Here is a 17,655-nt window from a genome sequence, read left to right as displayed (position 1 = left end):
CCACTCGTGGCTGGAAAAAGCAGTGTCTACGACGACTTCGCGCAAAACTGTTTTTGAAGGCTGGGTGACGTCCGAAGGACTTGCTTGGGATGAAAAAAGCGCTTAAAAAGGAGCTCCTCAGCCTTGTGGCCTCTGTTAAGACACAGTAAATCACGTATCGTATTGACGTTGCAGCGAAAGGACAGGATGTATTCGGGAGCCCTGCCATTGTGAGCTCAGTCCTATTGAGTGGATATCGGCACAGATGAAGTGAGGCGTCGCAGCAAGAGATGACACATTTAAGCTGGCAGATGTAGAGGTGCTCCTGAGGGAAGACGTTCCTAAGGTAACAGCTCAGCACTGGACAAACACTGTTCAGCATGTGATCAACATTGAAACAATGCTCAGAGGAGACGGTAAAGCAAGTGCGCATGTTCAACAAATTATAATAAATCTGGGTGAAGACGACATGGACTCCAACAGTGACCTATCTGCTATCGAGTCCTTTCAAGATGTGTAAGGCTGCGACCTATTCGCCAGTGCCGCCTTTGCCTCGTTCAGTTAGTGTGGAGTGCGGCGTTTAGCTTAAATACCTGTGTTTCCATAGCTGAAAAAGCAAGAAACTCCTCCAGACAGCAGAGAAGACCAGATATGCTGTGAGTGTGCTTTATTAAGACGTATTTGTGGAGTAGCCTGTATGTGTTGTGTTACTTGCTGAGGATTGATTGGTTTGACATGTAGCTAGGAGAATAAGAAGAGACCATTGCAATGTTTGGTTTGTAATCTCATTGGCCATTACTAAGTGTTGTCTGCTGTGTCGTAGACTCAACAGTGGTCTTCCAGTATAACAGTGAGGGCGGCAGAAGGTATTTCAACAATAGGCTTATGATCTCATTTGCTGTAATGAACAGAGTGCTTTGTTGTGTGGTGCTGCCTCATGGTTGATTGCCTTGATATGTAGCTATGAGAATAAGAAAAGGCTGTTGCAGTGCTTGGTTTCTGATCTCATTTGTTATAAGTGTGTGCCGGCATTAAGACGAATAAGTTCAGTAGTGACAGGGTACTATGTGACAGATGTTTACATCAAAGTAAATCGCACATCTCGAGCTAGAGAAAACCCGCACTGATCTAAACAATTTTCAAGAAGTAAAGCCACCCTTACACTGTGCGATAGTTCTCGCTACACGAGGGGGGTGAGTTCACCAATTCAGTTTAAGCAGAATCACTTCTGCGGTGTGTGGCTTTGGGGCTCCTTGTGCGACACTGTAAATAATGATAAAGGCAAGTTTCACCAACAGGACAAGACACTAGTTTGAGTTTTCACTGCACGTTTTTTTACATTGTTTGGACACTTACGCACATATGGGATGGAGAAACAGTTGCAAATAAAATACCTACATGAAAGCATGTTACTGAACATTGTCTGCTTGTGTGCCTGGCTGAGCCAGGTTGTCTTCTGATAGAGCATTAAGAACAAATAAATCTGCTTCAGTCTCTTATTGCTCATTTCATTTGCTCTGCATAATTCAGCAGTGTGTCTGTTTAGCGGTCTGAGCCAAATCTGACATAACAGTCGTGAGGACCAGAAAAGTTGCTTCGGTGTTTTATTTCTACTTTGATTCTGCTTAGCTTCTTTTCTATCTGCTGTCTTGCGCAGGAATTAGGATAAATAGGTTTTATGTGATGGCTAAGCCACTGGATAAAATGCACAAGCACAATGTAATAAAAACAATTCCCAAAGTTTTGGGAAGAGGAAACAATGTTGGCTTCAATCTATCCTCCCATGTATGGGAATAATTTCATGTAGTGCATTTTTGGCAAGATAATAAATTTCTTCCTGAGCGTATGATCTGATTCTGGCTCTTGCGTAACAAGAAAGGTTTGATACCACTGAAGAGTTTCAGCGGAGTGATATGTACCTTAATGAAATGTGTGTTTTCATGCGTCCACTCAAACAACATGTCATACATCAACCAGTGCTGATAAATTTGTATGGAACAGATCACTAAATAACCTTTCAAACATACTTCACTACTCGTGCTATGAATGTGGCATCACTTGATGTGCTGTCATTGTAATTTACACTCCTAATATATGCGTAGACATTGCACGTGTTGCATTGTAAATAGCGCTGCAGCAAGCAGCCGCTTACTGTTCGACTTGGCATCCACGATGTTGAGCACTGCTGGAGCAGCGAGCTTCTCGCTCCAGCAGGCACTTCTGATGCGACAGGGAGAATACTCTATCTCGAATTTACACCTCATGCATGCAGATGACCGTTACAGCAGCAGCTTCGTACTTAAGTTTCATAAACCCAAGGAGAGCAGTGCCTATCTAGCTTCAACAATGCACATCTGTGATGCAAGAATTTGATTCGGTGAAGAATACGAATGCGCATGTGTAGGAAGTGCTGAAAGGTGGTTTATTTGATTTCAGTGCTGCGTTTAATGTCTTTACATGCGTTGTTGCAGCTGGTCATACCGGTGAAATCTAGCTCATGAAATTTCACTATCACGAAGCACAGCTCATTCACGAAGCCTAAGCAAGACAATGAAATTGAACTTACAGTGGTAATACTCGTGTATAATCTTTATTATCAAAGGCAATACAAACTCAACGCAGATCCCTATTCGTATTTAATTCGCAAAGGTTTTTGTCCAAAACAGCTCAAAGCGCTCCAACATAAAACAGGCGACGAAAACATATCAGCTGCAAATAACACATAAAAATGGAATCTCAGCGTAACCGAGAATCAAAATAGAAAAGGTAACATATTAAATCACATCACGCAGCTAAGCTACAGCTCGTGCGGATTCATGTTCCAAAAACGCGATAATTCAGCTTCTTGTATTTGGCGACATGACCACAATTTGGGCGAATACGCTTGCGCTCGGCATGGACTTTGGACACACGACTCGACACATGCTCTAACAAAATGCACCGCGCGACATCGCGCTCTTTTCGTTTCGCCCCGTGCATGGAGATAATATAGTCGCCCCGGGCATAACTCACCACGGCTTTAGTGTCGTGCGCTATGCGCAACAGTAATATTTACGACTGGCGTAATGTAATCTACGAGAAATAAATGTCTGTAATAAACAAGGAGTTATCGCCACCTGTCACAGCCACTGGTGTGATAACGTTGGTAGCACAGACACAGGAGGCACTAAACGGTAGAACGAGGAACACTTCACGATCAAGACGAAACGCCCGCACAGGATGACGACGACCGCTTTGTATCACACATCGTACACAGAATCCAGTACCTGCAGCGGCGGCTATTTCCCGGCAACGCCGGTCGCTCACAAAGCAAAAGAAAAAAACACCATAGCGAATGTCGTTACCGAGCATGTTAAGCACACTGCACACAACACGCAAACAAGAAATACGACTGAACGGCACTAAAAATCATTCTATGAGAGGGACGACGTCGATGGATTGACGCGAACAGCCATGCGAACAGCTGAATGGGCCATTTTGGTAAATGTCCGTAGGCGCGGAAGAACATGCTCTGTGATTTCTTCCGTGAACGCGGCGTAGAGGTGGTCTACCATGACGTCACGTTGATACGGTGACACCATTGGCTCGAGGGGGGTCCTTTGATGAGAAAAAGCCGCATTTTTCTTGAGTTGTATCCGAGTATAGCTATCTTTAGAACTAACACAAACTTGCAGCAAAATAAAGAATAACAATGAAGTACTTGCCCGAACACGTGATTAGCGTGAAGAACAACCGACCGGCCACCAACACCGAACACAACGAAAGAGAAAAGAGGCAAACAGGGCTGGGCCGGCTAGGCTACTGCAAATAAGACCACTGCTTTGTAGGGTCGCTAGCTGTTGGCCATCGACGTGGTGATTATGATAGCTACTGCACTCAGGGAATGCACCGGAAAATTACGGTTTCTGTGTCATGCGAGAGTTGCGGCGCTGTTACTTTTAGCCGAAATCGTAATACTGATGCCCTTAGATTATACTGGGGAGACACATTACGTGCATTTTTTGTAAAATATGCAGTATAATAAAATTCGTAGTTCTAAAATATTTTCACATTAAACCTTTCAGCGACGTGGCGGTGATTCTTGAAATATTCGTAGATTTGGAAAATTCGTTATTATGGTGTACATATAACCAGATTTGACTGTATAGCGTAAATGCCCGTGATGGTACACTACCTATGTCTTGATTTTGATGCGATTCTGGTCTGGGTCACACTGTAAAGCGCCTGGAGTACCCGCCGCTCAGGCTCAGTGGCTAAGGCGTCGTGCTGCTGATGCGAACGGCAACAATCGTGCTTGTACCTTATTCGAAGTTCTCTTTTCTTGTGTTCTCTACCATCTTCAAAGTTTTACTGCTCCCTATACACACACACACACAAACACAAACACACATGTATATATTTATCTCTATATATATATATATATATTTATATATATATATATATATTTATATATATATATATATTTATATATATATATTTATGTATTTTTTTGCGTATGAGCAGTCATCCTGCGACAGACCTATCGATTCTTCTGCTCTCCAAACATTCCTTATGCTTATTCTTGAACTTTACAATTTTGAGTTCGACAGAGTTTATTAGGTGTAAGTAAGCGGAATGTCAATGGGAATTCGAATCGGACCTACAACGCCAATATCTTTATGGTTCACCTCGAATCAAACTTTATTGACACCCAAAATTTAAATCCAATGTACTATAAAAGGCATCGTGATGACATATTCATGATCTGGCAACAAAGTGACGCGGAGCTCCTCACCTCCATTGAGGCATTAACCTAGCTCATCCTAGTATTTCCCTTGCTCATTCCTATTCGGAACACAGTGTAAACTTTCTGGACGTCACCGTTACTACCTCCCAAGGTCGGCTTCAAACTAAACTGTACAGAAAACCGACAGACACGCGGCAGTATTTGCACTTCCAAAGTAGCCATGTCAGACACTGCAAGACAGCCGATCCTTATAGCCAAGCCCACCAATTTAGGAGAATTTGCTCAAACCAAGCCGACTTTGACTCAAACTGTCCAGAACTCAACACCGCCCTCCTGAATAAAAAATACCCAGAATGTTATCGACGACGCTATTGTGCGAGCCAACCGATTAGATTGTAACAAAATCTGTAAGAAAAAAGCACCGAACGGTAACTCGCAAATTAACTTAAATTTAACGCACTCATCCTCCGCTCCAAGAGTGTCAACCACACTAAAAAAACATCACAATATCCTAATGGAAAGTGACCGCTTAAAAAGCATATTCCCCGAACCACCACGCGCTGTCTACTGGCGTAACAAGAAATTAGGTGACTTTCTTACTAACTCTCCTATCAACCGACCGGAAACTACTGGCTACATGCCCTGTTATAAACCCCGATGTAAAGTATGCCCACACATGACCACTACACAGCGCGCAACCAGCCCGGCTTCAGACTACTACGTAAATAGAAAACATAATTATAATTGTGATTCCGCTAATGTCGTATACCTTCTAGAGTGCACTGTTTTTAGGCAACAATATATCGGCCAAACTGAAACGCTCTTCCGAATACGATTCAATAATCACCGCTCTCATGCAAAAAGCTGCCCTTATTTGCCCCCTGTCAAGACATGTGAACAGTGCCGGGCATGCATTTGAACATCTTAAAGCAACAGTTTTAGAATCCGCCTTTAAAACGCACCACGACCGTGAAGTTCGGGAATCTTATCTCATTTATAAGTTTCTGTCAGTGACACTTGGGAATAATGAAAGTTACGGAAATCTAACGTGCTTATTCCTCGATTAAAATTGGCGGCCTCATAATTTTTGTAACAATGTTCATTATTCCTACCCTTGAGTTTCCCATCAGAATTCACAAAAACTCTCCAAATACAGCAGTTTAGTAACCTAATGCGGCTCAACAATGCCGGTTATCCTTGCGAAGGAGGCCTCGTTCCCACCACCACCTAAAAATGTTTAACCTTTTGTGATCTATAGGCCCTACCTATTTCCTGTTCAGTTGCTAGCTTCTGTGAAATGCTCTTTTGTACCCCGTATCTATTCTGTCCATCCGCGGGGGGCACACCCATCTTCGCTTCCGCCCCAACCAGTCTCCCCAGCTACTGAATACCTTACTGTATACTGTTCCCTTCCTTTTCAAACCGCGATTGTCCTGTTGCCCGTGTTGTCTGAACTTGCAGCCCATGCCGCGTAAGTTGCCCCGTCATGGTGCAACCTTGAACGCTGCTTTGTTAACTCGACCCCTTTCTCTCTCTGGCTTCTCGCCCCCCTTTTTTTGTTGATGGTTGTTTTTGTTGTTGTTGTTGTAACATAGGCGTAGCCCGACTGCATGCCTACTCTCCGTTTCCGAAACATCTTCCGCTCCTTCTCACAGTTTTCTGCAAAGCTATATAAGAAATGTGTTGCAAATATTTGTGACAGCAAAATCATGTAACTGTACTGTGATGAAGGCAAGTCCCGTTGCCGCTACGTAATTGAACCTTGTTTGTTATTGTTCTTGCTGTGTATCCGACTCGTATACTATTTTTTTGCGCTTTGTGAGTTTTTTCTTTCTCTAGATTTTATAGGTATATTGAAGCGTGGTTTATTGGACCACTAACTAGCAGTTAGAGCTGCGGAGAAGCCGAGGTTCTTCGTGCTTAGCAAGCTATGTCCAGCTCGATACTCGATCGGCCCGTGCGCCAAGCGATGCTTCTGCTTCCTCGGCGTCAGTTTGGTGGAGTGTGCGGGTTCGTACACACCGTGACTTTACCTTTTCATCGCAAGACCCCGATACCACATCCTGGAGTTACGGAGCAGACGGCTACAGCCCGTGATGCACCTGAACACCGACCGGGACATGGCACCTTCCTCGCCGCAGCTCATCATGTGTTCTGGTGTGCTTCGCCAGCGAGACCCCCCCTATCTTCGATGGAACGGATGACAACGACGTGGAGGAGTGGCTGTCGCAATACCAGCGAGTGAGCACACACAACAGATGGGACGATCGCATGAAGCTTAATGACGTTGAGTTTCATTTGGACCACCTAGCGAAGAAGTGGTTCCACACAACGCAGCCACCATGGCTACCTGGGCTGAATTCAAAAACCGTATTGCCGAAGTCTTCGGCTTCCCCGCCGTGCGCAAGCTTCTTGCTGAGCAGCGTCTCCGCACACGAGCACAGCGTCCTGGAGACACCCTCACAAGTTACATCGAGGATGTGTTGGGCCTACGCAACCGTGTTGATTCACCTATGGCGGAAGCAGAGAAAATTAAGCACCTGATGAAAGGAATCGGTGATGATGCTTTCCAGATGCTGTTAACGAAAGATCTGCGAATGGTTGCTGACATTATCACCCAGTGCCGAAGCTACGAAGAACTCCGCAGACAGAGGGAGCTTACTCGGGGCTCTACTGTCCAGGGAGAGCCGCTGTCGAGCTTGACAGGGACGGCGGCCAACTCATCCTTGATGCGGCAGCTTCAACAGCTTGTTCGCAAAGAAGTCGCTCGGCAAGTGTCACTTCTTACCTTGGAGCCTGGATCAACGATGCTAACGTCTGTTCCTGGCCCATCTACACGATACGGAGTGCCTCCGCAGCCCACCGTAGTGACTCCTTCCGTTGTCTCGCCGACGCTTCGAGCGCTTCGACACATGATCAAGGAACAGGGGGCTGAGGCACTGCCACCCACTCTGTAATATGCCCCCCTCACGTATACAGAAGCCATGGGGAGACCGGTGCAGCCAGCTGGGACGTCTTTTCGGGCCATGCCGCCTACCCCGCCACGCTCTGCGGTACACAGGAATCAGCCACCGGGGAATCCGTGGGGCACGGCTGATAATCGCCCCATCAGTTTCGCCTGCCGACTTCCAGGCCATATGGCCCGTTACTGCCGCCGCCCCGTGTCTGCGATGAATGATGACGTTAGCCACACTTTTGGCTCTCCACACGGGTCTTCGCAGCTAATGACCGACGTTCAACCGAGGTCGCCGTTACCTGCCTGGGGTTACAACGATTTCAGCCGGCGTGACGCCGATAGCCGCCGCTCAAGCTCCCCACGTCGCCGCTCACTATTGCCTATGCGACGTCGTTCAAGCCCAACTGAACAGGAAAACTACCCGCCACAGTTTCGGAGGCAAGAGCTGGGCGACTTTCGAACTGTAAAAGGCCTACAAATGTAATCGACGTATCTGTTGAGGGTGTATCTACAGTCGCACTAGTCGACACAGGCGCAGCCGTCTCCGTCATTACCGCCGATATTTGCGTCAGTATATATATATATATATATATATATATATATATATATATATATATATATATATATATATATATATATATATATATATATATATATGTGTGTATATATATAAATATATATACACGCACATTCATATAGAGTATATTGGTCACTGCGAAGGATGCACTACTCCCCATGTGGGTATGCTACGTTAAGTGGCCATGTGGGTTGCAGCTTTTGTATGACCAATTTTCAAACGTTATTTTTAAAAGAAACAACACGTGGTTTTAGAGTGGTGAGGCACATTTGTTCCCGTGTCGTGTAGTAAGTTCACAAATATCGATCTGCGTGTCGAAATAACTAGATAGTTTACGTACTTGCCATTTTGAAATTTTGTTTCGTGTGTTGTATCCCTTAACTTCAAGGGGTGATTTTTGAATTGACCTGCGTGAGAAACACCCGAATTTAAACATCAAAATCAGGTGAAGGGCCGCATGTATTTATGAACAATTGGTCAGATATTTTTCAGGTATAGTTGGATAAGTAATTTCAAGTCAACGCGGAAAACAACCGTTCGCTTTGACGCTTTTTTAGCGATAAGATTATCACTGCATCAAGCTGATGGAGGCTGCTGCAACCCAGTTGCAATGCCAGCTCGACCACTCATTGAAGCCTGGAAAGATAGGGAAAATACAGCAAGCCGTGGGAAATGATGGCCCACTCTTGGATATGCGAAAGAACGTTTTGCTATGGTTTACTACGCTTTATAAAGGGCTTTCTCATCGTGCATGCTAGGCGAGCTCCTATTTCGCTCTATATGAACAGCCCTACAGAATCCTTGAAGGATTGCGGTTGTTACCCCGCGCATAATAAAACAAAATGCAACTTTGGGTCGCATTGTGGGAGATTACTTCTTTAGGCTTTGTTCAGTCCTTCCAGAAATTTAATGCTGCACTAAGATAAAGTTTATCTCATATCAACTCAGCTACGACGAGGTATGCGAATACACATCGTGTTCTTAAGCAGGCTCAAGGCTTTAGCCGTCTTTTACGCCTTGCTGCGGGCGCTTTGCTTGAGTTGCATCCACTGGGGAGCGCCTCAGCGTATTCCTACTTCCCAAAGGATCCTGATTTTCCGCCTGGGTTCTTCCTCTGAGCGGAAGTGTTTCCAACGAAGCGCTCCCCTAAGTACTTGCGCCGCCCAGCAGGGCATTGGAAGAAGGAAGCGGTTGAGCCCAACTGTCGCAAACTGTTCAGAAGGAGTGTCGTGACCAGGACGGCACAGTCTTCTTCTGAGGAAGTTATCCTACTTGTGGCCTTCTGCTTGCCTGGACAGGAGTGGGTCGGAAGAAACGCCTACACCACTCTCTCCGTGCCATCTCCTACATCGTTCCAGTTGAGGTAGCTGCGCCGCATAGCAAACGAGGGTACAGATAACATACCAGACACAATTGTTCTTTCAGGCATGTTAAACCACAGGTGCGCCGGAATATGCAGTCATTGCTCTTCTGTATTTTATATCTCCGCAGTGTGACTCTGAAGCGCATTCACTCTTACGCGGTTAACCACATACCTTTAACGCAAGTTTGAGTTAAGGGAAATCGGCTGCCAGCACGTATAGTTAGTCAGTATTGATACAATATTGTCTGTTGTAATAGGGCTGAATATCCCAGGTCAGTCTGACTGACCACACAAGCAGTGTCCCACCAAGCTGCCACTGCGAGTTCTCCCTGGACATTTCTGGGGGTTCTGTAGACGTTTCGGCGGCCTATTTCTACGTTTCTATTGATATATATATATATATATATATATATATATATATATATATATATATATATATATATATATATATATATATATATATATATATATATATATATATATATATATATATAGAGAGAGAGAGAGAGAGAGAGAGAGAGAGAGAGAGAGAGAGAGAGAGATATTGCACAAGGCTATGTGCCAACAGCTATGTACGATAATGATACCGAAGAAAGTTTCTACCAGGACGTGGTATGAGCAATGAGGCAACAACAATCTTGACAATTGTGATGAGAAACTTTATAGCAACAGTAGGCAAGAAGCATCTAGAAGAAAGGTCAGTGGGAAGGTTCGTATTAGGCAGTCGCAATAGTCGAGGCGATGCCCTGATGAGATTTGCTCCGAGGAGTGGCCTACGAGAATTGCGCCTGTAGATCCTTCTGCAAACCAAAACACCGGAATACACCATGGAAACGTCCCAACGTTTAAAAAAAAATTAACTTCATTTCTAATGACAATCCAAAAATTGTGTGGGCCAGAGGACCGCTTGATCAGATTTATAGCAGTGTTCATAGGATGGTTCTAAAGTAAAGCTGAATCTCGAAAGATAAACAACGAAACTCGTGAAAAGGAAGAAACCACGCGCGAAGTCAATCAGAGGCAAGACGCAGGATTTCAAAATCACCCATAAAAACAAATTCCTGCTTCTAAATGAAGAGGAAGAGGATATTGCAGAGAGGCTAAATGACCACAAAACAACGGCATTGAAAGAATCAGCAGCAGTTGTAGGAGCAGCAACCTATAGGAAACAAACTAGAAAAACAATTCAGCAATATAAAAGAAGTAATTGCGAAAAGTAACAACATGAAAGTTTCGTGCAATGCTGATCAGACTGGATACATAACCAGCCTACCTACGCCCACTGCAGGGCAAAGGCCTCTCCCATTAATCCCCAATTATCGGTCTCATCTGCACATCTAACATTCTGCCGGCCCCCGCCAAGCTTGCCTTCTCACCGATACTCACATACGGAGAAGGAGGATCACTAAGAGGATCACTAAGAGGGTTCAACTTAACTTGAGGACGACTAAGCGAGGAATGGAACAGATGATTGGTGTAACATTAAGGGTCAAGAGGAGAGTGGAGTGGTCGCAAGCGGAGGCAAGATAACTGTTGGTCATTAAGGGCAACAAAGTAGATCGCTAGAAAAGGCAGGCTGAAATAGCAGAGTTGTAGAATTGGATTAGAGATGTAAAATGAACGACACTCGAGCGTGCAAAATGGCAGTGCTCCAGGAGCGTGGAAACATGATGAGACCTGAAAACAACTAACACAATGCTATAAATCAGCAAAGACAGAATGTGCGCACTCAGGGACGAACATGGAGTGTTGAAGGTTTCATTATTTGGGAGTGCCTGTCGAGCGCCCCCAGCCGATACCCCTCCGGCCCAAGACTTCTCTCACCGGGTTGGGATCAGCACTAACAATTATTCCAAATTTTGGTTTATTGTTATAACTGTTCTAGCGTTTGGTACATACGCTAAAGAAGGCGCTTTCGGCCGGCTTACTTATCATTACTCTATATTTGAATCTATTTAGTTTTAGCACACCTCCAAACTTTGTGATCGTATTTCGGCGAGTGTTTTTTCAGGTGTTCTGCATACTTAAATACACAGAGTCTGTCGTCTGCACACCTGAAATGGCTCAAGTATTCTCCGTTTATCCGTAATCCGGTGTTTGTCCAGTCAAGCGTCCTGAGTACCCGCTCCAGACGTGCTGTGAGCAGATTTTGGGAAAACGTATCATTCCGTGCGCCCTTGCCGATCCGGGGTTTCTCGCCTTGCTTGTAAAGAATAATGTTCATTTAATTTTGTTATATATGTCGTGTAGAATAGTTACGTTGCTCAACTCTATTCCTTTGTCTTTAATGCTTCTATCATTGCTACTGCGTCTGCTCTGTCAAACCCTTTTTTATTGTCCTGAAACGCCATCTAAACAGGTTTAGTGTACTCTACGGATTTTTTTATTACTTAATTTGTGGCACAGATGTGATGCATTGTTGGGTATTTTCTTAATCCAAGCTGCTCTCTGGGTTAGTGGGAATTTTTTCTGCTACTTATGCGATTTACATATCGATGCATTACATCGATAAACAGCTCGTAAACATGTGACAGTAGGCTGACGAGTCGATCATTCGTATGGTCTTTGTGGCCCCCCTTTGTTGCGGATCAGAATTGTTAGTGTTTTTCTAGGCTACGGAACTTTTAGAGTCCTTATGCATTCTGGAAACATTGCAGCAAGTTTGTCCAGCACAATACTTGCATCCTTTTGTCAACGATTAAGAGATATGTCGCCGTCTCATGCAGCTCTTACTTTTCTCAAGTTCTTGAGAGCACTTTCTAGATCCTCTTTAGTTACTAGTGGGACATCACACGCTAAGCGTGTACGCTCAGTCGTTTCCCCTGGTCTGAAGTCGCTTGCATATAGCCCGATGTAGAATTCTTCTTCTTCTTTTATTATCCTATCCAGGTTGTGCGTAATGTTACCCTGCTTGCCTTTCTTTTTTTGCGGAGAACTAGCTTCCTCTTAGTGGAATTTAGGCTTCATCCTATTTTCAGCGTTTCCTCGATCACTGCCAATTCTTACGCACGAATATCGTTCGTTTTTATTGTAATGATAAATATTGAGAGGTTTACTAATTCAATATATCCCGCCATACTAGAAATTTTAATGTCCTTAAGTTTCGCAAGTAGATCCTCAGTTTTATGAGTTAGATTTCCAATTTATTTCTTACATGCCGCTTCTCCCACAGCTGCTGCGGGTTTCGTGAAGCCGTTGTCAGGTTACCACTTAGCATGTGTACAGTATCCTGATTCTCCTAGTGTAGAAGAAAGAATTAGTTTTAGAGGGTTATTTAAACTTCCTGCCTCTAGGCTCTCACTGAATCCTTGTTCAGTTATTGTTTCACGACATTGCTTGTTTGTCTTCTGAGATTCAGCCTTAGATTGCGTCCAGCCATCCTATGAACGCTTCCCTGAATCTTTCCCAGCACCTCTCCATCCTGCACAATAAATGGGTTGTCGCTTAAAATGAAGGAATTTTCTTTTTTTGTTTGTTTTATTGCGGCTTTTTGTTGTCTATTTTGGGTTATTTTACCGGCGGAAATAGGTTTTTGTAGCCCTCCCGTTAATTTTCTCTGCAAATCCCACCAGTGTATTGCTTTGACGGGACGGGGGTTGGGAGCGCAGCACGCACAGCCAGGCTTCACCCGCTCACCGGTGGTATGGCCCTGATGCTGGTCGAAGATTTCAACGTGGACGACTCACGGCCCGCTGCGGCCTTACCATCCTGCGCCTTGAGTTGGTGCGTTATGCCACCCGTAAGATGCCTACAATTCCGGAAGTAAACGAACAGCCTCAGGCCTCAGGTGTGTCCACTACAATAAAGCGTTGTCCTTCGAAGTTTAATTCACCTAATTAATTAGGCAGTATGCTGAAAAGCAAACAAACGTATTTTGTTTGGGATATTTTGGAACTGCGCCAAGATACACTAGTTATCGTTTTTAAACGAGGGGATGGGTGCTGAATTCTTTCCTACAATGCCCTGGGTTTGGGATTGTCGACAGATCTACAATCCATTCCGGGAATGGCCGACTTTTTTTATCGTTTGGTGTAACTTTTGCTTGTTTTGTTTCTTATTTGTTTAGGAATAAGTTCTTTAAACCAGGGTGTCCAACCGGAACCGAACCGAACCAAAAACCGGAACTGAGTCAGTATTTTTGCCGGAACTAAAACCCAACCCGAACCGTTATTTTTTGAGCATGCTGAACCCTAAGCGGATTTGAACCAAAAAAAAGAAATAACGGTTGCCGGTTCATGCCGAAACGGCTGGACCCTCCGTTGATGATATTGCATAGTTAATGCAATTAAGGTCTTTTTTCCTTCACGAACCCTAAACTTCGTACCCGCTCGCGTGCATTCCCCTCCAGACAATTGAACACTATCACGCTCTATGTAAGAACAGGAGCAATGAATGAGCACCAAAATATCAATGGTCTATTGCTGCTGGAAGGGCGAGCGTAGTGCAAAGCTGACCAAACGAAATGTCATCTTCGACAGCTTGCAGGGGATATAAAGCAACTTTGTCCTTCCCTAGCTGCGACGTTGTTGGAGCAATCAAGCTGCAGGAGTGCTCCACTGCACAAAAGCGAAAGTTAACACCTGATGTATGCAAACGTCTTGCATTGCATAATTTGTTTAAAAGGTCCGACACCTGCAAATTGTTAATACTGGACAAGTGTGACCGCATGAGCAGCTCAGTGGCTAAGCCGTTTGCTGCTGACCAAATATGGCCTCTATCTCCCTTCCCCACGACATTTTTTCTGAACTAGATAGAAATCTAGAACGTCCGAGTATCGAGATTTTGATCCACGTTTAATATCACCACCTGGTTAAAATAGGACTGCCGGCCTGCAAGATAAGCTGCGCCTCGGACCTGAGATATAGCACGGGGCATGAAATGCTCCACTTTTTTTTAATGTTACACAAAAAAAAGAAAAAAAGAAAATGCGAATCGCGTTGTTTTTTAAATATTACGCAAAAAGTAGGTAAAACCGAACCAGTAAACAAAAGCACCAAATCGTGATTCCTCTATGCTTTTTTTTGCCCTGCCTTTCGCAACCATACGTATCATCAATACGAAGGAAGGAGATCCGTGGTCAGCTTTGAGGACAGTACAGTGGACGAGTTCCAGTTTTTTACAGATACAAATAATAACAGATTTATCATGAAAAACCGTTATGGTGCGCACTTATTCCCTTCAGAAGAAACTGCAGCCATCAACCGTGTCTTGGAAGCAGAAACAGTAATACAGAAGATGACAAGTGCAGAAAGGCAGGCCGGTACCTCACACTGTCCCATTCGCCCAGCGAGCATCTTTTCTGCTTGTTCTGCAGTTTTGTCTCTTTCAGATCTGCTTTTTTTCGAAGGTGCACTTGTACTGACTGCCCAACTCGCTGCTTTACTTCTACTGCTAATCGTTCTGGAGGGGAGTACTGCGTTGGACGAATTAAACAGCATCTACCCAAAAAATGTCCCATCTCATGCTCCCACGCGTCAAATTTCCCTTTCATTTTGTAACAGCATAATCTGTTATAAGATTCCATAATGTAGCACACAGAACGATGGCCGTGGGTCAGGCGGTACGATGCAATAATGATTGTAAAGCACACATCCGGTATGGCGATCGCAAAAGGAATTCCAGTGGTCAGATCAATAACGCAGTGACTGAGCGTTAACTAAAGCTTACTTTTAACGAAAGTGTGGATAACACATTGCATAATGTGACAGCTAGCAAATTATTCAGGGTGACCAAATCACCTCATTCATTGGTAGTATTATTGTGCCTCTTGTAGGATTTTCCTGTTTTGCTACAAAGATAAAAAATGTGCGCCATTGATGTTAAGCACTGCCATTTCAACGCGCTAGTACGCAGGCCTAAATTTAAGTCTTCAACGTTAGCGTGATGCGCCATTCCATAGCGAGGATAGCGATTTTAACAAGAATAGAAAGGGCAGAAAATGTATCCCACCGTCATGTCTCTTGGCGGTGGCTTTATGAATAGTCGCTAGGGCAACATTAAGTCTGGGCAAGAAAGTAGGTGGAAATCGTCACCACTTCATCTGTTTTTCTAATATCTTGTAATTGTTTGACGTTTGCTGTACAATTGCGTCACTGCCCTTAGTGAACAGCAGCATTTGGAATTTTTGTTTGTATTTTGATTTGACTGTTGTTTTAAACTACTAAATGTTTTTTTTCTAGTTTCAGTGATAATTCAACTCATCGAACCGGTTCGCGAACCGGTTCAAGGTCCCGAACCGGTTCGCAAACTGATTCGGTACGTAATTTTGTCGAACCGGAACTGAGCCGGAACGAAATGATTTCGCCTGAACCAGAACCGTAACTGAATCGGTATTTTATCCGCTTCGACACATTGGTTTAAACTGTTATAAACATCAAATATCTGAACCAAAAGCACAAATACAGGGGACCAGACTCTTTGCTTTTTTACTCGGAATAGAATTCTTAGAAATATAAAACACGTTTTGAGATCCCCTGTCTGAACGCGACTTACAATTTACTTATGTATTTAAAGGAACACTACTTTTTGCCGACCAAACCAAATTTCCAATCACAGGCAGTGTATTGGTCTGGCCGCTCGCGCAAGCACCATAGCAATTCCTTACTGTCTCATGGCTGCTGTCATTTGTCTCACACAATAATCACTTTTCGCCTCAATTGTACATTAAAGGGACACTGAAGGGATTTCTAAACATTGCGGGTTTACTAGCGCAAATTGTAGTCCGGAGTCCATAGGCCACATTTCGACCACTCCGAGTGCGTTAGGGCGTTTACGCGAATTTATTGTCCAAAAAAATTAATTCGAGAACACTGTCTTCCTACCTGCATCCTCGTCATTTTCTGAAACGTTTTCGTGTGACGTCAGGAGGAAATGACTTGGCTAGGCTTCCCTACTGCACGGCTCGCCCACCTTCCGACAGAGTCAGTCGGCCCAGCGCTTACTCTGCCGGCTGCTGATGCGTCGTCGTCGCAATTCGTTCGCTCAGTTGAAACTAAGCCACGACACGTTTGTGCATGGAAGAGTGTGCGTTTTTCTAGTTTGTTAGTTTGTACACTGTATCAAGCTCCAAGTACAGGTCGCTCCACACAAGCGCTGCACAAGCGCCCTTGCGCTGCTTCACTGACTGGTACGCTAGTAGGAAAATCTAAGACCACTTAAAGGCAGGAGAAGTCAGCAAAGTTAATATAGGTACTAAGGAAATAAAATCAACTGAAACGTTTATCGTACAGCGTAAAACAAAAAAGGAGCACTTTTTTGCGCTGGGTGAACAAGCACGGCGGTAAGCAGCACGACCACACATTTGCGAACCCTTTTTTGTCTAATAAATGGTATTGTTAGACATGAGATATGGTGGAAATTTGGGGGACGCTTACTGTACGAGCGCTATACAACAAATATTTCCCTAAGCAACTTAAGAAAATTGTGAACTGGTTATACATAATATACGTCATATTTCCAACGCCTGCAGCGCTGGGTCATGCCGGAGTGGTCTGGAGCGCTAGGTATGGTATTTTTCAAGTTCCAATTTCGAATCCCCTAATGCACATTATTTTTTTATAAGTTGATTTTCCTTCGTTTCGGCCGATGTTTTCTGCACTGAGTTCACAATTTTGGGCCGTAACGTTGACTTCTCCGCGAGCGAGTTCGCAGAACGCGCGCAGACTGACACTGACGCGCTAGCGAATTCCTGTTGGTGAACTCAAATAACGGGGACAAAGATTTTTGCTGTACGGAGCGAGAGGTCTGCGGTCCGACAACTAGGCCAGTCTTATTATAGTGTACTGGAGGCATACAATTTTCTGCTAAAAACGGCCCCTTTATTCAGCAATATCGGCGCCGTTTAAGAATATATGTTCGCCAGTTTCAGGTAAGCCACAATTGTAACAATACGAACTTGATGACTGGCCTATCCGATGTAGGTAGGAGTTTGTAAACGCTACGTTAAGGTGAAGTGTATGAAGGACCATCTCGAGCCGAAAGATTAGTCGTTCTAGCAGCTCCATTACAATATATGGGTGTATGCCATGTACGAAATTGTGATCGTACTCAGGACA

Source organism: Haemaphysalis longicornis, unplaced genomic scaffold (genome assembly GCF_048455015.1).
Source record: "Haemaphysalis longicornis isolate Haplotype H1 unplaced genomic scaffold, Haemaphysalis longicornis Haplotype H1 scaffold_4, whole genome shotgun sequence".
Taxonomy (NCBI): domain Eukaryota; kingdom Metazoa; phylum Arthropoda; class Arachnida; order Ixodida; family Ixodidae; genus Haemaphysalis; species Haemaphysalis longicornis.
This window is presented reverse-complemented; position numbering follows the sequence as displayed.